The sequence below is a fragment of the Siniperca chuatsi genome, linkage group LG7, assembly GCF_020085105.1.
Source record: "Siniperca chuatsi isolate FFG_IHB_CAS linkage group LG7, ASM2008510v1, whole genome shotgun sequence".
Classification (NCBI taxonomy): domain Eukaryota; kingdom Metazoa; phylum Chordata; class Actinopteri; order Centrarchiformes; family Sinipercidae; genus Siniperca; species Siniperca chuatsi.
This window is the reverse complement of record NC_058048.1, coordinates 10001841-10025662: the sequence shown is the minus strand read 5'-3', so window position 1 is coordinate 10025662 and position 23822 is coordinate 10001841. Positions and strand designations below refer to the sequence as shown.

Sequence of the window (23822 nt, the reverse complement as noted above, 5' to 3'; positions counted from 1 at the left end):
TATATATATACTGGGCCGGCCCCTCTGTCAAATTTTAGAACCCATTGTGGCCCGTGAGTCAAAAAGTTTGCCCATCCCTAGCTTAGGGGAAATAGTGTCTCTCAAGCAAGACTTGCTGCTATTTTTCTCACAGATCAATTTATTATTTATTCTCCAACATGTTTACTGTACACATGTGCAACTACTCACATGCAACAAAATGTAATGACATTTTCAAAAAAATCTGTGAACATTTGGCTAAAAGTAATGATTCTGACATTTTTACAATAATAATGGGTCTCCATTTTCATCATTAAATTAATTTATAAATTAGGTATCACATAATACATGTGTAAAAATGTTTTAACTTATTCATGTAGTTACCCTTTAAACACTTTTGAATGGTAATCACTCAGGTCCAATAAATAAGTCCAAGGCACGCTTAGTGGGATGTATTAACCTCAAAAACACAGCAGTGAATCTGAGAAGTTGCTAAATTTGCCAGGTTTCATGTAAATGAAGTCCCAGGGGGATTTCCTTTGAGTGTGCATGTAGAACAGAGGATGATTATATTTAACAATGGAAAAAGGTCTTCTGTGTAAGCCAGTCGTCATATTCTCTGTGCACTCCCTGTCTGCTATTGTTCTACTCTGCTGTGTTTGTTTTATACCTGTTAATGCCGCCATCCACTCCATCACTGAGTCAGGACTTCAGATGCCAGCAAGTCAGTGTTTTTTCCATCTGAGAGGCAAGGAACTGAGAGGAAAGAGAGATGCAGGAGTGCAATGGAGGTAATTGATACCCAGCTTAGTATGCCAGTGACTATGACTTTCAGGACATTAAGGAAATGAAAATGCATGTCTTTGTACACATTAAGAAATAGGGAACCAAAATAGAACCACAACAGCACCGCTGTTCTTAAACTAGACTTGTTTGTGTCTAGCAACTTGGGATGTGAAGATGTATGGTTGTTTCTTTGCAAACATAAGGGGTAACAGAAGGTGTAGAGAAGTATTATTATTAAGTGTTGTTTTCATTTCCAGAATGGAGTTTTTTTTTTTTTTTTTACAGAAATACTGAAAGTGTTCACAGTACAAAGCCTGACATATTTTCTTATGTCTGCCCAACCTCAGCACCATTTCCACTCAACCCCAATCTAATAATTTTACCTGAAAATGATGACATAATTTCTGTGGTAACTTAAAATGAGTGAGCCAGTAGTTCAGTGTTTTGTTTTTTGACCGAACACATAACGGATGTTACTCACAGTGGCTGTTGTGATGATCAACCTTTTGACCTTTCAGTCACTCTCGCTGTAACTAATAGTTTTCCGTGCTCAAATTCTAATACAAATGCAGTTAGCAAGCCACTTACTCATGCTACTTTTAGAGTTGTCCTAACAAAACAGCCATTCAATTAGAATACTATAATACTGCTAGAAACTATGCTTTTATATACTTGGGTTTTATTTTTGTAGCTCTGTAGTTTTACCTCCAAATAAAGTGGTAGTTCATCTGGAAAAAAACCCAAAAACTGTTGGCTTGTTTAGAACCTGTATGATCGTCTGACCACTTGTGTTTATTTGTCTCATTTGACATATTTTTAGTGACGTGACTACTTTAATTATTTAGGTGAGTACAATGTTATCAGGTTCTAATAAACCATATTATATAAACCATACCGTTTTCCTCCTGCAATGTTGCTATTGTTCAAATCACAGATAATCTAAAATCACAAACTCTCTCTACAATTGCTGCTACTAGTATTGCTAACTACTGTCAATATTGCCTAATGTTATACTTCTCTTTCTTCAACTTGTTCCTCTTCTCTTCTTGTGAAGTGACCTTTATGCACTCCACATCAGATGACTCAGGACTGCTGAGGTGCTGCCATCTAGGATTCTCTTCACGGTTCCATGAGTGATGCAATCTCTGCAAGAATGGTTATTTGTAAGTGCCAGCAGCCTCCCACTGAAAAAAAAATGTGAACCTTGCTTCTCATATTTCCTAAGATAATTTTTAGTTTTATCAATTGATATCAGCTTCTTGGGAATTACAGGTGAGGCAAAAGACAGTTTCCAGGGTTAGTGTGAGGTTTCTTATTCTTTTTCTTCTCCACTCCTGCCCACCTCTCTCTCCCGCTTGGAAGCTTCAGAGGAGCAGATGGCTTGGCATCACCCTGACAGCCCTGTATCTTCGGTTTGTCATCCAATCCAAGACTAGCTGTTAGCCGTGAATAAACATAGAAAGTGGCACACCAAAATTAGTCATGAACAATTTGAGGGCACTATTGAACTGGAATATGAAAACCCACCAAGATACGCCTCAATCTGGAAACAGGTTCGCACAGCAGGACTCCCCCTAGAGGGACAGAGACTATTAAAATGTGACAGTAAAAACAAACACATTTGTTTTGCACAGTTGGTGTGAAATGCCTTTATTTATTTTATATCAGCTCTAGGTGAGCTCAGGATGTGCAGAGTTTTCTCTGTGATAATTTCAGTTTTCTTCGTAGCGAATGCCACAAGAAAAGCAGCGGGCTAGTGATAAGAGTGCAGGTACCAAGAACAGAGGGACCACATCAGTCTAGAGCTGTTTATTTTTTCAGTTAACTTATACACAAGTCTCTTAGTAAAAATTTACTTTACCTGTAGTTGCAGTAGGATCCTCTCTAATGACACCACCCAACTATTTTGTTTTTGATTTGTGTTAAGAGAATAGAAATATACTCAAACTGTTTTCCCTCAAAACAGATTTGGCAAACACTACTGTTGCATCTTTGTCCTTCAGCCTAGACAAAAACTGCACGAGGCACTGACAGAGACACTTATGTTCTAGCATATGCTGTGTACACAGACAGTAGCCATTATCTCTCCCCTGTGCCTCCCAACAGGGTTGATAGATTCTGACTTTGGTATGTTCACATGAATTGGCGCTCTAAGTCACACTCTTGTGAATTAATTATTAATTCATTAATTTATTCATTCATTAATCTAGGACCTCTGAGTAATGAAGGGAAAGGAAAAAAAAATAGTGAACCCTTTGTTTTACAATGTAAAGAGTTTATGATGAGACCACCTATGTTCTCAGTGTCCCACACACCTCAGTCAAGTTAAACAGCCATACTCTCGCTGTCTATATGATCATCTAACATTGTTTTTGAGTATGTGTAAATTGTTTATAATGTAAAGACAGCTAATGGCAATTGAGAGGAAGTTTACTGAAATATAAAAAACACAAATTTAAAGGTAAGAAAAATTCAAACAGAAATTAATCAAATAAAGTTCAGGATGTAAAGCGCAATGTGAATAATGGTTAGTTTCTAGAATCAGTCAAAGGCAGTAGCGAAACCATTAATATAGTCAGAGATACATTTTGGTCCTAAATTATGGAGCGATTTATTGACAAGCAGTAGTAATTTAAACTCTATTTTATGACACACTGAAAGCCACTGCACAGACATGAGAACTAGCATGATGTGTTTGGTTGACGTGCTAGGTAAATGAGTGTGTCATCTACATAAATATGATACATATTCATTGTTTTTGTATAATTTGACCTAATGCAGGCATGAAAAGTTATACAAAAAGGCCCCAGGAGTATGTTTTATCAGGGTTATACCATACATCAGTGTCATTTTTTAATCAGTATGTGTATAAAAGCAGTCCCTGGGATGTGTCTTTCTAACAGCTTCTACAGTGTTTGCATTTTACATGTGTGCTCATTTCTAGTGTGTGATTGCCTGTCAACATGTCAATCAAGACTGTTAGGGTCATTAATATTTTGAGCTTGTGAAATAATGTTCACAAATAATTTCACAGTCTGCTGTTGTATATCACCTTTTGTGTGCATGTGATTAGCATGCACGCATCTGAATGTGTGACTTTGTAAAAAAGTTTTGCAGCTGTACAGGTTCCCGAGCTCACCTGACTAACCACTGACTGACCGAGTGAGCATTCATGAAACAATCTATGGCTAATCTTTCTAACAATCTATCTTTTTTTTCTTTTAATGCATAAATAACACCACAACATTTAGAAATGCAATATTTGAACGGTATATGATTAAGGGACATTATTTCAACCTGAAATGTCAGTAACAATAATGAGCAACAAATACATTATTATACTATAATAATTATACTTATGCCTGTCATGGCATACCTTTGCATGTCTCCTCAGGTTGCTGTTATGGCTGACTACTGGTGAGCTTGCACTTGAAACTTGAATTTTTGGCTATGCATTTGACAAGATGTCCACAATGCTGCGAGCAGCTCTTTCTATTAAGGAGTTCTGCTCCTGTGTGTTTGATATTAAAGACATTTAGCAGCTCAAAGAGGTGAAAGAGGTGTATGACAGATATAATGTTCTCCCATCATAAAAACACAAGACTGGGCACATTTTGCTGTATTGACAGTTCACTACTGTCCTCTTTTAGATTTGAAGATTGTATTATTAGCCTACTACTGCGGTTTATTTCCCAGCTGACGTGAACATGTACAAGTTGGATTGCAAACCTTCTCGAGCTAACTACCTTCCTTCTCACATTAAATGCCCGCAGCATTATGTCTTAAAGGAACCGGTTAAAGAATGGTCTTGCTTTCCTTAATATTAACGTTACTTGTTCAAACGGCACAACAACAAATGTTAGCCAACAGACTGTAGCTAGCTAAGACATTAGCAATGACCACGCAAACAAAATATGCAAATTAGGTAACTCCGGGATGCATGATATGATGATATGCATGATGTCTTGATAAATCTAGTTAATTATGATGTAAAACTTTACTGGCATGTTCCGCGCTAATTAACCCACCTGTATCTCAGAAGAGTTTGCCTCGGATCAGTAGTTTGATTGCAGATGCGGCAGTGTGTTCCTGTAGAGCATGGGAACGCCCACAGCTTTGATTGGCTCATGTGGTACAAGAACACCCATTTTTTCTTCTTCTCTACTTTGCATCCTTTTTGGCCAAAAAGGGCCATTTTCTTTGGCCATCTAGTGGCCACTTTCCACTGAAACAACTTTTCTGCAGCTGTATTTCTGTGCAAAAGATGAATAAATTATATAAATATTTTTTCCATTTTCAAAACTTGTATCTTATTGTAATCTTAAAGATCATCAATGTGAAGTCCTCTCTTTACAATGTCAGCATATGATACCTGTGGGACACATGATGCATCATGTTGACCTCCTTCCTTGGCATTGTTGTTGTGCTCCTAAATCACAAATGTAATGTTTAATTGTACACAACCAATATATTGAACACAATATTAATGATAAAAGATTACTGTTAACGTAGGAGGATCAGAAGATTGATGCCTTTAGGAATCAAAAGCACTTTTTGTAAATGGAAAATACAAACCCTTAGGATGCATAAAAGCACTTTTTGAAAATGAGGAAAATATATTCTTAGCGATTTTGTGGCATTTTTAAATTAGTTTACTAAGAGCCTGTGATATTGAATAACACAAAATAAATGAAACAAGGAGATGTGGCTGAAGATGCATCAACATTTACTACACAGTTTTTAGAGCTAAAATATAATGCATTATACATATTAATTTTTATGTAACTTCATATTATAACACCTTGCCTGAAAACACTATTGACTCTGCCTGTAAAGAGATGTATTTGGACTCGAAGAGCCCAGCATACAACTTAGAACTTAATAAACTGTGTTAATAGCTTTTACTGTCATTATTGTTCACCAATTCATATACTGTATTACCCCTTTCAGATGCAAGTTCCAGGTAAAGCCAGTAACCATACCTTCTTGGGTTATTTGGCTAGGAAACATTTTTAAATCTAAGCAACATTTACACTTTAGTGATCATCTTTTTCTCCCATTTCCCGACCCAGACAAGTAGCCAATCATTAACATATAAAATGTGATAACACTGAAATAAATATACTGTACAAGTGATACCATCTCTTGTGGGAATTTCCAAAAAAATTACACACATGCTTGTAAACATCTATATACAGACTAATCGAATGTGGCTTTTCTTGGAAGATTCAACAACACAACATTTGGTTTTATCGCATGCATCTGTTTTCATGAAGCTCTTTTCCTTCTGGATTTAATTTTTTTTTGGAGGGCAAATGCTGTGTAAATCAGCCCAGTAATCAAGTGTCCCCAGCTTTACAAAAACAAAGATGCAGTACTGTACTTTGTTTTAGATGTTGTCAAGAACCCACTAAAATCCTTGTCTATTGTTTGTGTTCCCTTTCTTTGAATAATAGCCAATATTAAGGAAAACTGTAGACATGTAGGCTATTTACATGTGAAGTTACTTCTAAAAACTGTGCATTTCAAGACCAACAACCTAGTGTTGAATATCCTAAGGTTGCCAGTGATATCAACGACTTACAACATGAAAATCATCAGCTTTACAAATAGCTTAAATTAAACTCAAGCAAGGAGCACACCTCTTGAAAACTGAATGTAATTAGCATTTCTGATTAACGTTTTTTTTTCAGATGTGCCTTGTGATTACAAGTGCCCTCTAGCTGATTTTGTATATGAACATGTCTTTGCTTTTACGATAAAACAATCAAAGTGGTAAAAAAGTGCCAGCATTTCACAGTGTGTGACTAGATTACTTCTGTTAATACATAAAATTTTTCTGCAAAGCAGTTGTGAGTTATGATTAGAGCGAACTGATTCCTGATTAATGACCTCTTAGTCTTATGTCTTGTGCCATGGACTTTCAGCTTTCTCTGCTCAAAACAGAAAACAAGCAGCTGTAAAGATCGCAGAAACGAAGCACTGTTGATACACTGTGCGTATATGTGTGTGTGTGTGTGTGTGTGTGTGTGTGTGTGTGTGAGACAAAGCGAAATGTGGAAAACAGAGATTAAAGAAAGAAAGAAAGAGGAGACAGAGAGCGAGGAAGGGAGCTGTAGAAAAATCATATTAGGGAATTGGGGTGTATCAGTGCTGTTATGTGAAATGAGGTGCCCCATTACAGGTTAGTTCCAGGCAGTGAAATGATAGATGAAAAGGAGAAACAACAGTAGTCATTTACAGCAGTGCATGATTAACCTAAACTAATTAAGACCTCTGGGTAATTGAGGGAAAGGAAACACTAGCTGTACCTTCCCTTTTACAGTGTGAACTCCCAGTGCAGAATCTGTGCTGAGGCCTCCTTTGTTCTCAGTGTCCCATTCTTCAACCCAGCTGAATGACTGCCATCTCTACTGTAACTCTCCCTCTCTGTCTCTCTCTCCAACTTACAGTATGTTTCAGTCTGTATATGTGTGTGTATCACTGTGCTGACTTACTCTGTCCAGAGGTAACACAATTCAACTACCAGCACCTCTAAAGCTCACTAATTAACACCTTATATCTCAGTTGTTTAATCAGTACAATAACTGAAGCATAAAAATGACAATTGGACGTTTTACAAGGGGTTGTGTGCCTGACTATTTCTTGGCCAGGCGCAGTAACTTCCTGGAGTCTTGGCAACTTGCCTGTCAACTGCTTCCAGCCAAGCTAAGCTAACTGGCTGCTAGCTGTAGCTTTATATTTAGTGGACAGTTATGAGAGTGGTATCAACTGAGGTGGGAAATAGGCAATGCAGTAACAGAATCTTGATTCATATTTGATCAGCACCGCCTAGTTTGACAGTTTGATCTGAGTTTCGTGAGCCTGGTGCCTTGCACTGTATCAACCAATCAGTGAAGTGAAACGTGTGACTTCAAATCTGGACTCGTAAAGCTACTCTGTCGGCTATTGTATCAAACCTGCCCCATATTAGATAAACTGTGACTAGCCCAACCAAATCCAAGAAGTGTGGAAATCTGTTTGAATGGGAGAGGGGACAGACGTACCTGCCAGAGAAAATGAAACATGAGCTCAGTATATTCGTCTTGTTCCCAGGATAAGTGGCAGCATTATTATAATTATATTGTAGATTGAACATTATAAGGCCTGTAGACCTGTAGATTCATAACTTTGGAGAACCAAATATCTTCACCTTTACAAAAACTGATCTCAGAGCTCATCTTTACGACTTGTCTTTATTTTTTCACAATTATGATATTGCTACTGTAATTGCATATGGTATAGTCTAAAATCTTAACATATTGTGCTAAAGCATTAGCATGTGTATAGACAGACAAATTTGTACATATACTCTAGAGAGATAAGTTTGGACATAGTCCTTCAACAATATCTTATCAACCATCACTTTAGCAACATCAGTCACAAAGAGTAGCTGTGAGAACCCATAAGAAAATGCAGTTGTACTGTAACACTGCAAAGGGAAATTAATAAGTCAAACATTCCCTCATCCTGTTCTTTATACATTTTTGGCCATTTTCTTCAGCATGAATACAACACACAGGCATGTTGTGTTTATTTTAAATAAATTGGATTGTTGGTGGAAGAGACAGATGAAGGGAGAACTGCTCTTGAAATTCCTGTCATACTTTGACTACTCTATAAAGCTAAGGCATGAAGCATCCTGTTATGCTAATTGCACTGCTGCACTTTTATGCTGATTTACCGCGATGACAACTCCTCCCGCTGTGTATCAGTTGAAGAATATCATTCCTCCAAGTACAAGGGCTTGTTGGAAAGCACAGTGAGAAAAAAAATACCATGCCTCTTGGTCCACTGCTTACTCGATGGATCATGGGACATTAAGAGCCAGACAAGCATCACAACAGACAAATATATTTGCATCAGATATGCAAAATAAGAAACCAAGGCCCATGGAGAGATGCCTGGGCTTTGCAAATTTGGAAAACAAAGTGTTGTCTAATTACATTAGTTTTTAATATCTTTTCTAGGAGTAGTAAGTTAATGCTAAATTGGTGATTGGCTGTTTTTGATCTGAGAGACATTTTCCTTAATAATATACTGGTTGTGAATGACTGACTGGGTGGATGTGGATCAATGCAGGTTCCTCTTTAATCAGGACACATTAATGCATAAACCATCTCGCAGGTGACCTGGATCCACACAGCTTTGAAGTTGTCAGTGATCCTCACTAGTCATCAATTTGCAAGAGCTCATCATTTGAAAAACTCCCCTTGCTCTCTTTGCATCCTGGGAATTGAAAGAGGCTTTTTCCCGTCTCTGCTTTGGGTATGCATGGTGCTGCTTGAGAGCCTGCAGGAGACAAAATGCTGACATTAGGCAAACTATTGGAATTTCTTAATCTGTTTTCTAAGTGCATATATACCCTATGTGTCTGTAAATATATATATATATATATATATATATATATATATATATATATATATATATATATATATATGTATCTATTACACTCAAACTTATCCTAATTAGCCTATGCCTCCCAGTTGATGTTGCTGTCTTGATGAAAATATAATGTCCAACATTTTAATTAAAGATACTTCAGCTTCAGCCCATTGAAACCCAGGCATATAAAGGACGTTTGTGGTTTCCCACAGATCCCTCCTTGAACAGAACTTTTGTCACATTGTAACACCGTTTCTGTCTCTCAAACTGGTGGGAGGTAAAGCCTAGACAGGGAATCACCACATCTCTGCTAATGATAGGGATCCTCTGACATTAAATTTTCTAAGCTGATTTTATTTCCCCAAAAAGCCTGCCTTTCGCACAGAGCCCTTCTTTGACTTTCCTAATGAACTAACTTCCTATTCAGGTTTAGTCTACTCCAAATGCCACCTTTTCTGCCATCTAATGTCACATTTCCATGTTCAAACGTCAATGTTTGAGAATTCAGTTTTTACATGGTAATAGTCTGTGAGGACTAATTAAAGAGAGGCCAGATGTCACAATATATTGTTATGCATCAACTGGTCTAACCCTTGATATTAGAATTAGGGAGGATGAGATCAGAATATAAATTATATATTTGACATTAGCTCACCAGTGATGTTATTATTGAACAAAACTTAGTATAATTTGGGCATTTGTCACTGGATTATGGGACACAAGAATTAGAATTAGAATTTTAGTATGTGTACTGATAAGGACCCCACTGCTAACCATCAATAATATACTGTCAACCAGCAGTATAGTTTCTGTTTGAAGGAAAGCAATATATTACAGGCCATTTCAGTTTGTGTACATTGTTTGCATTTAAACAAAACCTTAAACCTTTACATTAAGAGAATGATCCTCTAGATGCACTGATAAACAGTGGGAAGACTAAAGGCAATCCACTGCGCAATGTGTTTATTTATATCCGCTGGTACTGGATGTGCAGATCCCGTTATGCCTAAATATTGATGTCTATAGCTCACGCAGGACCTCGAGATGCAAGTAATAAACTATCTCTCAGCGATCCAGCAGTAAAATGTTTAGTATCGTTTGATCTAATCACAATTCAGTCTGGCAGCAGTGCATTTCAAGAAACACCTTTGGATCAAGAGTAGTTTAGTGTTCATGAATTTCTGAGACAGACACAGGTCAGTATAAAAGATGTAGACTTGATGTGTGGGCTCGAAATTGTTTTCTAAATGTCAGAAAGACAGAATTGTAACCAGGATTTAGGATGTTGTTGATTATTACATGTTATCATATAGTGTGAAAACATCTGTTCAGTTCTGTGGCATAATAAGTGTGATATAACTGCTGTGCAAGTATTACTCTTACTTTCTGCTGTGTACAACTTTTCGCACCCACAGTTTTAGCTGTAGGACAGAAGAGGTTCATTATTCTGCAACTGGACTTTTGATATGTTGTACTATATTGAAGCCACTATGTCAACATTGTATGTGATTAAATTGCCTTGCAGTGATGGCATAACTTTTTGTCAGTAATGTACTTGAGTACATTTACTCAACTACAGTTTTGAGATCCTTGTACTTTACTAAGTATTTAAATTTTCTGCTATTTTATACTTATACTTCACTACATTTTAGAGGGAAATGTTGTACTTTTTACTCCACTACATTTATCTGACAGCTTTAGTTACTTGTTACTTTTCAGATCATGATTTTTTTAATACAAAACAAGTGATCAACTTTTATGCACTGTTATAGATTAAACAACCTAACAGTATGTAAAACACCATGTACAATGAGCCTTTCCTCGATCAGCAACAACATCAACATGCCCCTTACATGTTAAGCATATATACATATTTACTGAATATGCAGTGACCCTAAGGTTTGATCCGTGCAGCATGCATTGCCAAGTGTTTTTTTTTTTTGATACTTTGGGATCAAATTGGCATATTTTCAACTTCTTAAGTGGGGCTGTTGTTAACATGTTTTCATGTTTCATGTTCCATATTATAATCATTTTAGGGAATAAACTAAGGGTGTCATCAAATTAATATGAAAAATGTGTTTTCTTTATCAATACAATCATACCAGACAGTTGGAGCGGACGCAAAAAATTTCAATATGATGTAAAAAATTATAAACTTTGGAACAGTTTTTATAGGTATCTTGTTTAAAAAGTATCATAAAAGTGATGATCATCATTTCAAAAATAACATATAAATTATACTTATTTGCTCAGAATAACAAAAGTCCCATAACTAACAAATTACATATAAATATGCAAAATGTAAAATAACTACCAACCTGTTCTCATTCCCAGGTCGTCAAAGACCTCTTTTTGTCACGCGACTTGACACACCAGGCTTTCAATTAACTCCAATGTAAAACCATTTGCTATATTTGACACTAAGAGGAACTGCTCCGGACATTCATTCACTCCAATATTTACCTGACAGCGGCACTATATGACGCTGTGAGCATCAGTCCCATTGGAGAACTGAGGACCCGATGCCCGGAAGTATTTTCCTCACTGTTAATCCCCATGTTTAGGTTTTCTTTCAGCGATATCCTCAACATTTCCCAAAACTTAAACACAAAGTGTCCTTGATAATTCAACAGTATGATAGGTCAATGTTACGGCTACCAGTTTAAATGATTCCTCCTTCAATTCTGAGAAATAAAGTTATTTTGTCCTATTCTTTTCTATTGGCCCGTGTCCACATCACGTGACTGCCAACTGTTTTGTGAAAACCAAAATGGTGGACATTTCTTTTATTCTCTGTGGAAAATGCAGTATTTTGAGATTTCGAGCAAGGAATGTGCATATTATTTTCAGAATCTTCGTTCAGTGAATGTATATGATCCTTAGTTTTGTTAGTTATTACGAAGATTCTCTCAGGTCTCAGATTGTTGCTGTGGTGTTTGCTATGAACACTGCTACACGTAGCCTATGTAGGGAATTGTGGGTGGACTTGGCGTGTACGACTCCTATTTTCTGTGAGGTCAGTGGGCTTCATTCCATCTCAAATTTCTGCTGGTTGGCCGTTACCTGAATCCAAACGCCACTATGTCTGATGAGAAAAGATGTTTTATGGCCTGTGATTGTAAAATGTGAAGTTGCTTTAATTTTATATTTCCAAGAATATGTGGCTGAGGGTATTTAATTATGAAATCACCTTTCTTAAGAAGGGGTTATCAAACTGGACTCCTTTCACATCCCTAACTAGACTTTATATTGTGCATTGCATTCAACCTCCACTGTTACATAATTTAATTATTTATGCACGTCACACTTAATTTGCTCTTGTCACCTTCATATATTTAAAATTTATATTTAAAATGTCAATTTAATTTTAATATTACTTTGTTTATTTAATTATTATTATTAATACCTTACTTTTATTTATTTTTATTCTTCTGTGTTGCATTTTTTGGGTGTAAATGCCAAGACACATTCTTTGTATGCTTGCATTGGCTAATAAAACAGATTCTGATGGGCAGTGCTGACATAAAATCCCAAAACCAAGAATCATAAAGATACAAAATATCTCCAGAATGAGAACAAGTTGTTTTTTTCAGCCATAACCCAAGCACTTCAGGCCTTCCTCCAAGCCTGTAGTAAAGCCCTATATTGTCAGCAGTATTGTCTGAAGGTGACTCAATTTGGTCACAAGTTCCACTAAAAAAGAAAAAAAACAACAAACAAAAAGCTTAATTTTATATATTGGTGTTACATCGTTGAAAAGGTTGCGACCTAAAGAGAGAGATATGTCAGTATGGAGATTCTTAATGGCTCCTGCTTTGAGATACTGACCTATGAACCTTGACCTTGGTGCATGTTTGGAGGCTTTAATCCAGCAACAAAAGAGGCTACAGATGTGTGACCAACTGTTAGAGAGCTCTTGACTTCAGCTATCACAGTCAACAACTTGGGCTGCCGTCAAACAAGATAAGGTAGATGAACGGGGGTAGTTGCATATAAATATATATATGAAAATGATGTGTATAGAGACTATATATAGGAAGAACTGTGACCCGTGATCACCAGGTCAATAAAAGGGGTCAGCGGTCACTGTTCTGTCTCTTTTCTCCGCTCTTCTCTCTATGCCTGGCCCTGATGGTTTGCTGAACCTCGGCCTGGTCTGCTTGGAGCAGATCCACCTACAAAAGGATAAAGTTTTAGGCCACAACACAAGCACATGTCATTGTTTTAGGATTTCTGGTTAGTTCACCGCTAACCGAGAGTACGCAAGCTCTCTTTCTTCCTGGCTTCTTCTCCAGCACTGCAGCTCAGCAACAGCTGTTACTGCCATGTAATCTGCTCGGAGCAAAAACACAGAACCGAAACTCTCACTCTCTCTTACCACATCACTGCGAGAGCCTGCGTAAGATTTCTGCAACAAAGTTTAGCGCCAACGGCTATAACAGCTAACTTTAAGAACTTTAAGGTCCTACATCTGCACAATGGACTGCACAGCATGGTTTTCTTCATTCGGAACCAACATTCTTCTCTGCCTGGCTCATCCAACTGAACAGCCAAATAACAGCAGCATGTTCAAAGTAACGGTTCTTCCTTTACAGATGGGCGACTTAACTACTGAACCTATAACTGGGCATTACATAGCTTCACATAGCTTAATAGTGTACTTGGCTAAGCACAGGACTGTGTTAGTTTATGAATGTATTGATTTGGTTCATTGAGTTTTATTGTTGTGATGTGTTTTTACTGTTTGATGTTAGTGATGTTCACACAGACACAGGGTCCTTCATGCAACTATCCTCTTTCTAACCTAACCCTAACCTAACCTACCCCTTAAACTCTCCAGGGTACTCTCAATTCAGTATTTACAACTTCCAATCCTTTGAAAAACACTAATATTGCTAAAAACTACAATTCCTTAGAGATTCCTCTTGCAGCAGTGGCTAAGGATCATGGCTGATATAGCCTAGCCTTCCACTACCCAAAAACATGTCTGCCTGAGCGTGACCCTGCATTTAATGAAGGTTAGGTCATGGCATTAGGTCCCATCTGCTGGTGCATTCATTAATTAATTTCAGCTTCAACTGCAGGAGTTTAGTTCTAAAGATAAGTTCAGGAAGATAACAAAAAGTACAGTGTACAGGGTTAAGCTTAATCTGAGCCAGCAGATCAAAGACATTTATAGTTTTAATATCTTAGTGTGTTTGTTCTTTAATTTATTTGTTTTTCATTTGTCTAGCTAGTTCTTATTAGAGTCGTAGTTGCCTCTCTTTGAGAACACCACTAGGTCTCACATAATATATTTTTTAGAGGCACAGTGTGGGGTGATGCTGAACAATAAATATTCTAGGGGCTGTATAGATCAAATCTGGCAACCAGAAGCTCCTGTCACGACCAATTAGAAATGCATTGTGACTCAAAAACAGGCATGAGGCAACTGTACCTGTGGCCATTGTCAGTCAGCGGACAAAACTGCACCGGTTAACCCTGTGTGGAGAAGGGGAAGTTGCAGCCTTGAGTACAACAGCAATTTTAAAGATGAATTCAATGAATATTTTACAATCCCTTCATTATGGGTGCATGTAATTACTGCCTTTCCCATGATGCTTAACCAAGCCTCAATGAGTAGAAGTGAAGTTGGGAGCATGTAAGGTTTGAATTTGTTTTCCCCCCAACAAAAACAAGTCACTGTAATGGTTTAAAACTCATTTAAGTACTTTGATCACTAAGTGATGCATGTACTGATGACTTTCTAATTCACTGCTGAGTGAACACTGCTGCTTTATTAAGCCTCTCGAAAATTCGACCCAGTGAAGTGGTACTGCTGCTCCTTCAAAGCTATGTGGAATTTGATTTTTCAGATTCTGTTTCTCTCCTTACTTCAATGAGCTCCTAGTTTGCCTGTGGTGATGCGACTGCAAGGAAGACTTGGGGATTATTTTCTGTGTCTGGGTTGAACCCAAAGAAAGTCTATGGACTAAGGAAGAGATAAACAACTCATCACAAAACGTCTGAGGTCCACTTTTATGTCACTGTTATCTCACCTTCAATGCCTACATTTTCTGTGAAATTACATTTAGTGTGATGCCATGGCCCAAATCTAAATCCCTTTTATCAGTTGGGTTTCCATCCATACATTTATTGGTGACTTAAGACGAGTGTCAAAAGTTATTTTTTTTGCTTTTTTGAATTTTGTTATCATGACACCATGTGATTAAAAAAAAATGGAAATTCAATTGTCAAAGAAAATCAATTAACTTTGATGACCCCACAGCATAACAGCATAACATAACAGCACAGCCCCAAGAACACTATTACATAGCCACAGTAGAGAGAAGTATATTACATCACATGCAATACACACAACAGCACATTAACGCCCACAAAATGCAATAACAAGAGACACACACAACCACAATATATATCATGTATCATATCACATATCATACAACATAACACAGATACACAACAACACCACAGCATCAACACTGCAGAGAAAGAGAAGTGTGAGTTTTCTATCAGGGAGCAGCAGGTGCTGGATGAGCCGGGGGGTTAACGTGTCGAGTTCAGTGTCTTTATTGCAGTGAGGAAAAAGCTGCTTTTAAAGTGGGCTCAGTGGCCAGGGATTTGTACTGTAGCACCTCCCAAATAATAATAAAAAAAGATTAAGAAATACAGAATGTCACACCAGCTTCTATATTTCTCTGTGATACATTCTTTTTCACAACAGTAGATTTGATATGATATCATGTGCTCCCATGTTTCCACTGTCGATATATGAACTATGGTGGATGCATTAGAAACTAAGTGTGTCTTTTGCTTCTTCAGATGAAAGCATGCAACACTGCCATTAGATGGCCCTGCATCATCATAACAAGTTGTCCAATTCAAATCTCTAAGGACTTTTACTTACCCACCTGATTGGCATGTTTTATTCATTTTTATTTCCTAGTGACATTATGTGTGTAATTTCCTTGACATTTAGATGGGCACTTTTATTATGATCTTATAGAAAAACTAATCTGGGGCCACATCTCTATGTCTGGCATTTCTTTTAGGTGGTGGCTATCAAGTAAATGCTCCCTTGAAGATCAAACCTGCCTGAATTCTCCCATTATATAATTTCTAAAAGGAAGTATGCAATATGCTTCCAGTATGAGTACTTGACGAGAATTATTTTCGAATTGCTGATAAGCACATTCCTCTTTTCTGATGGTTTAAAGAGTTACACAAACATTGTTCTCCAGCATATTCTGAAGAGTTTCTGGCCTGTAAAATTTTTAGAGTTGTTTATTAGGTGTCACCATTTGTCAAATAGTGCATATGTCATTATCGAACCAAAGAGATAAGATACCATATAGCATTTGTACTCATTTGTATTCGAAGTGTGATGGTTGTCTGTGTCCATTCTGTTGCCTTGATCCTAACACTGATCTCTGACCTGTGTTTTTCTAAAGAGTTCTGTAAAGGAGCCTATTAGCAGAATATTGACATGAGGCAGCCACGTGTTTTGTTGAGGCAGTGCATAATAGCTTCATGCACCAATAGATCAATCAGGCTTTCATTGCTAATTTGCAGGTTTCTTTCCTGCAGCACAGCATATTAAAAAGAGAAGGTGCTAGTCTTACAGTACAGTACACTAGCTGCTGACATATAATCACCTCACCAAATTACATCAGCTTGTTGTGCCTCTTTCTATTGCTGTGCAGTCTGATAAAACAATTGCACCTTGAGTTGCTCTCAGTCTCACAAGGTTAATCTGATAATTTATAACAAGCCTATTGCAAAAGCCAACTCTGCTGCCCGGCAGTTCAGCTGAGGTGGCAGTGGATGTACAGGCATGCAGGCACCCACACACAAATCCATGTAGGCATTTGCTGAGTACGCACAACACAAGTTTGGCATGACCCTTATTAGAGTCTGACAGTCTAATTACAGCGCAGGCAGTGGGAATCCATTGATTTGGAGATAAATGTTAGCTCACCTGTGTGCTGAATCCATTACAATGTTTATCTTAATGGCTCTGGGAAAAAGCTTCATTAAGGCTCATTACAATAATGTGAAGCATTAAGCATTAATTAGTTTACCATTGTGGATTGTCAGATTGACTTTCAAAATGCTCTGTATTTTAATAGGCAGGAATAGAGTAAAGCTATTGTCTATATCAAACACCTTGTTTCATGCAATATTCAAGGATAATTCTCAGAGTTTATTTTATTCCACATGGAGCACCAGGACAATTCAAATATTGTCAACCACAGCAAAATAAAACAATAAATTAACTTTTAACTAGTGAAGTTTCAAATATGTTCTATGATTGTCTTAACATTTGGACAAACGACAGAGAAGAGCTAAGAATGGTTTGCAAATACCGTATGACCCAGATCTGCCAGGTAATGCATATCTAGTACCACTGCTGACACCATCTGAAGGGATTGGTCCTTGGACCATAATGAGCTGTGAAATTACATTATGAATAGAGAAGCCAGGGCTCCAGTCTGCCCAGTTCCTCCCGTTAAGGTGGGGAAACTGAGCAGACCACACTGAGAATGAGGACAACTTTATCTAACTTAAATTCTGATGACTGAGTAGAGGGATATGGTGCAGGAGGCTCTCAGAGATTTGAATGCTGAGAGCGACATAATCATGATGGCTAGAATTGTGAATATTATGGAGCACAGTTATTTCAGGAGTGGGAGCACTGGAAGAGAGGTAATGGCAGGGAATGATTGACATCTTGCGGGTGCACTCAGTCTCCTTCGGAAAGAAAGATTTTTGGTCGATGAAAAATTGGCTTGGATTTACATCACCTTCATTATTTTACCCAGCAAGAAGATGTTACAAGCAATATTACAAGTTTATAACTGTTGCAGCACAATTTCTGTCAGCTAATAACATGTATCAAACTAGAAGATGCAGCAAAACCTTCTCTGAAATGACAATTTGTCTGCACTTACACTGAAAATACCATCCTTGACCTCAGCTGATGGGGTGCAGGGTATTTCTGTCAAAGTTTATTTTATATATATAGTTTATTTTATATATATATATATATATATTTTCCTTGAATTCTTCCTACATAAGAGAAAAATAAGAAAAATACATAAGAAAATTCTCAGATGAAGGAATTCGGAGCAGTGTGCAGTCCCCCTTCCCAAAAGCATTAATTGATTAATGCCGCATCAACTGCAAACTGCATATTTAGTGGATTTTTAAAAATAATATCACTTGAAATGGGATCTAAAAAAACATAAGGCAAAGGACTGCACTCACAGTAGGTCTAAATATAACAAGTAGATGAGTGCATTGTAGTCATAATGGGAACGGTTGTATTGTGTCTCCAGCTGTGTTCTGGACCAAACTAGCTCAAATAGCTGCACACAGAATACGGCTGGATCATTAACAAGGAGTAAACTGAGAATAATGTTGAGAAACAAACTAATTATGGATTCTTAGAAGAAAGTTTCCCTTTTTAAATCGATTTTACAGTGGTATCCCTCGTGGTTTATAATTGATAAATTGTTCATACATCTATATGTGAGATTGAATCTTAAAACCTAAAAAATTGTTAAACAAACTGGTACATTAACTATTGGATACACTCCCTGTACTGTGTCATGGACAAATGTTGATCTGCTTGTCATGGTATGTCAGGTAGTTGCTCCATTGCGCTCCTAGTGGTCAAAAACTACCTCCAAATTCTGGCCACTAGATCTCTACCACAGAAAAGGGTGAATGAGTTTGGCCTAATCAATAACTTTTTGTGACCATAGAAATGAGTCATACAAGGAAAATATAAGTATGGAAATCTGCATTGTGAGTGTTTTCACAATTCAAAATATGCTTCAGAAACATTAAACCTGTCAATTGTAAATTAAGTTGTTGTCCAGTGTTAGTTGTAGTAAATCAGGCAATTTAAGAGTGATAGCAGGTTCCAGTTTTGCGTCAGGAATTTTAGTGGTATTACCCTTTTGATTATATTTGGTGGATTTACTGTGCCATTAAAATAAAAACCACTAATCACATGGTCGGCCGTTCGATTCCCAGCTCCTCCTTTCCACGTGTCAAAGCATCCTTTGGATGGGCAGGATGGGCAGGCCAGCACCCAGCATGGTAGCTTGCTGCCATCGGTGTGTGTGTGAATGGGTGAATTAGCGCTTTATAAATGCAGCCATTTACTAAATAAAGTAAGGCAATATTGGTGAATGCCAAGAATGTAGGAATGGTTGAAAACTATATATGCTATATGTGCACACGTTTGTAGTGTGTCATTCATTCAGCACTTTAAAGCAATTGAATTTACCTCTGCTTTTTTCTTCCCTTTACTTCCGAAAAAGTGCTGTCAACATCCCGGCAGGACTACAATAACAATATATCAAAAATACCAGACCTTGTTTTGCTCAGGCAATGAAAAGAAAAAGGAAAGAGAAAGGAATTCCTTTCACACCCAATTGATTTCCTCCTAAAGATAAAGCGTAGTGGTGATGTTGTTTTCTGATACTGTTCACAAATATCCTACATTCATTTGACTGCCAAAGCCAAAGTAAATAGCTCAGCCAGCCCACTACTAACTACTGAACCTGGCTCTCACTGCGAATAGGTGGAGTCCACTGAGGCAGAACACATCTCCCCTGATTCAGATCATTCCTCGGTTATGCCATACAGCTATATACAGTAAGTATTTATTTATTTTTTATTTCCTCCTTCATGACTCTGGCAGTCACACTTGACCCTCCTTTTAACAACTGTAGCATCCCCCGATCCCTCCTCCCTCCTCTCTCTTTGCCTAAGGCCCGTGGGTGGTTCAAATAATTTGCTTAATTTGTTGCCATTCACTCTCAGGACATGGATCAAAGAACTGTTAAATTGCACTGACGTGGCAGCATCTCAGAGTGACTGAGAGTGGAAGGGGAGAGGGAGACACACACAGAGAGAGAGAAAGAGAGAGGGAGAGGTAAGCCCTGCAGCTAAAGGAAGAGACTTTCAACATCCTCACTGCCACCACTGTTATTTGTGTGTATGTGTGTGTGTGTGTGTGTGTGTGTGTGTGTGCATGTGCGTGCGTGCATGCATGTGTCTGTGTGTGTGTGAGAGTGTGTATGCATGTGTGTTCCAGGAGAAGACGAGGATGAAGACACCTACTCTCTCCACCAGCAGGCCAAGTCCTTTTGCTGTGTGGATGCTGCTGATAATGGCTGCCGCCAAGTGAGATAATGTGTCAATAGACATCAGAGCACTACTACACTCTGTTTACTGGTATGCACACAAAATTAATGGTTATTTATACTGGGAATGTTATGGGATTAAAATAAAGGGGTTAGCCAGGAATGATGTAAACTTTTTGGATCTGAGCCTCATTTCCTGATCCCCTCGCAGTCCCAATACCCTGAACCAAGACAATTGCAATTTCTACACTCAAACTACTGATCAGCACTTTCTCTTCACTTTTCGGTCCTATTCTCGCTAATTCTAATTAATAAGCCGCATGAAACGTCAACTTACCACAGAGTATGATCATGAAAAAGACCATTAGAATGATGCAATTAGCCAGAGGACTCCGATGAGAGATACATGCAATCAAAGTGTGAAAAGAGGAAGGGAGGCAATGTAGCAGTGGGCTGGGGAAGGAGAAAAAAGCAGATGCTGCAAAAAAAAAAATCTTCAAAGAGAGGAATGGGGTTGAAAACCCAGGAGAGGGAGCTGCGGGAGCACTTGTCTTCTTAGGCATAAATGTGACAGAGCTCCTTCTGGACCAGAGAAGACATAGAGAACCAATGAGCAGCAGGGGATAGTCTCTCTTTCTTCATTTATTTCTCCTTTTTTTTACTTCCTCTTCACTCTTTTGTCTTAAAATGTGCAAGCAGAGGAAACGTGATGCATCTGTTAATTAAAAGTGACCTGTAATTTGAGTTGAAGGATGCTTCTACATACAGACAACAACTCATGTTTGAATAAGACAACTTTAGCTGACTAAACTTTGTTGACTAGTCTATAATGTTATATATTTTGAAAACTAGATAGTTAATGCATATACCATATCAGACAGTAGTTTTCCTAGTGAGACAGTAGAGTGTCAATACACAGCTGTCAAGTACAAATACTCTCAGTCATGTGTTACTACATACTACTAACTGTATGCACTGTACATACAGTGTTAAATCATCTGCAAAGGCTTTCTTCATGTGGACGTCAGCACCATGGACAGAGATATTTTCCTCAAACAGAAAAGGCAGCTGTACTGTATGTCCTGAACTGACCATGCTACATACTGTACTGTTGAGCTTGTACTGCATATTGTACACTTAAACAATATGTAGCTGGTGCCTGCTCCAGATAGGCTATCTATGAGCTTTGTGTTATGTCACTTTTAGATTCAATATACATCAGCATTTAAAGAAAAAAGATTGCATTGCATGATCTGATTAAAATGCACAACCACAACCTCAGTCCAACAGCTTTACATTGATGGACTTGACCAACAACACATTTATGCTTCATGCCCTTTATTAATAATATGAGGTATGGCCAGGGAGAGAAGAGCAGCAGACACTACAGGATAAATGGAGAAAATAAACATGAACTTGCTGTAATTAAAAAAAAAAAAATAATAATAATAATGGCAGAGTCACTTAATGACATTAAGGTTTATTCTGTTTGTAATTTTGAAATGCATAGGGTATCTAAGGAAAACTAATCAATAGTCTTCATGGTGACTTACTCAAGCGGGCTAAAAAGCTAGAAAGTCTATGTAGATACACATAAAGTACTATGCAGTGAAACACTACAAACTAGCTTGTATTTTAGGCAACTGGTTTCAGACACAGGACAGGGCTATTCTTATACATCCTTTCAACCTCCGTTACGTTATATTCCAGCATGATTGCAAAACAAAAGATTGCAAGGACTGCAAGTCAAAGATGCAACTGCCTGATGCCTGTTAATGATAAAGTGATGATAACTGGCGTTATTGATTAATTAACTTGCCTACGTATGGACCTGGCAGAGACTATGTTTACATGTATGCTACTATTCCCTCAATATGTCAGTCTTAGGTATAGTATTTATGAGATCCTGCATATAAATGCCATATCCCATTTTTAATAACTATAAGGATAAGCTACAACTATTCCAACAACAAGAGGCATCTTTAAGGGTTTTTTTTTTGAGTCAGTGTAGTTGCCACTGACTAATATGGCTGGATGTTAACTATTGTACATGTTCTGTACTGTACATGTTGTGTTTCTATTTACTTTTTCTATGAATATCTGTCCAGGAGATTGTTTTTGAAAACGGCGATCCATTGGAGGAGGTGGACTAAAACTTCTAAAGGCAGTGTGACTTCATCATTTATCTCTATGAGTCAAGCAGTCACCCTCTTCAGTTCCTATTCACATACTGTAGCCACTGCTGATGAGTCACCTTGGCGAGTTTTGTATTTGTTGCTGTTAATTGCCATGCTGTGATTTTTAAGATGGCTTTAAAGGTGATTCATCTGTATCTGCAAAGTGTGTCATGAAGTGTGTATGTATGCCAGTCTGTGTACTCATGCATTCACTGGTGTGGTGATTTCAGTTCAGGGTGCTTATTCAAGTGCCAACCTAAGCAGCTAAGTTTTAATAAAAAGGCTATTTAAATATAGAAAACATGATTATAACTGAAAGCAGTTGCTCACTGTTGTTTTGACTTCATTTTCTTATTGTTTTATTGTCTTCATTTTCTTCTGTTATTGGCTATTTTGCTGTGCTTAATATTTTCCCCCTTTTTTATTCTTAGCCATCTATTTTTAACTGTCCCTCATTCTGTTGTTAACAGAGAGTCTAGTTTCTGTCATTGTTCCAGTGATTTATTGTGTGTTTGAATACCCTTATATATCTGTGGTATTGTTTAGCATATAGTCTCTCTCCTTCTCATGATTTGTAGCATATGCATGCTGCAATTCCTGTTTCAGTCTTATTGTATCCTGACAATCCAGCTATATTAGAGTGAATTATTTTAACATTGTTTCAGAGTTTTTTTTAAGCGTTCTTTGTTAAATATTTTGCAGTCTTTTATTTTTCACCTTTTAAATCAAGTTTTTTGCTATCCGTTAATAAAACAGTCAAACAATTTAAACATGCAGTATTGTTCGAATGGACATTTTTACTGGTGTTAGTACACAAATCTGTGTGCAAGTGTTGTGTACAGTATGTGTGCAAGTTACTCAAACTATTTCCTTAAGCACTATTCTCTAACTCAGTGTAGTCAGGGTATTTGGTTTCCTGCTGCTCCAAGCTGGCCACACATATAAATGTCATATTTCAAATAAAACCTTCACTTGATTATGAGTCAATATCCAGAATACTGTGTACAGGTAAAAATACCAACTATTTCCTCAGAGTAGGTGATACTACCTAAAAAAGACTTCAGAAGCTAGTGCAATCAGTAGCTGAGTTGGGACTGAAAGATTATCCTTGACCTGGAACCATAAATTGATCACTTGGAATAGCTTGGGGACACTGTAGCAACTATAAATCATATTTTACTATACAATCGCAACAGGTGGATGAGAGGGGTAATGGATCACTCTCCTTTGATGTCTGTTGTGTTAGTTTCCAAAACCCCACAGCTGTCCCTAAGAAAGAAAACTTTAAAAGTGT

General features: G+C 37.6%; 1 long non-coding RNA gene across 1 annotated transcript; it reads right to left on the bottom strand.

Annotated features, from left to right (window-relative positions):
- Positions 1-8976: 8976 nt before the first annotated feature.
- Positions 8977-20760, bottom strand: LOC122878441. Its single transcript, XR_006378491.1, has 3 exons — positions 20689-20760; positions 14630-14673; positions 8977-9096 (listed from the first exon to the last, which is right to left on the bottom strand). It is a non-coding gene; the product is annotated as an uncharacterized LOC122878441 (long non-coding RNA).
- Positions 20761-23822: the final 3062 nt, after the last annotated feature.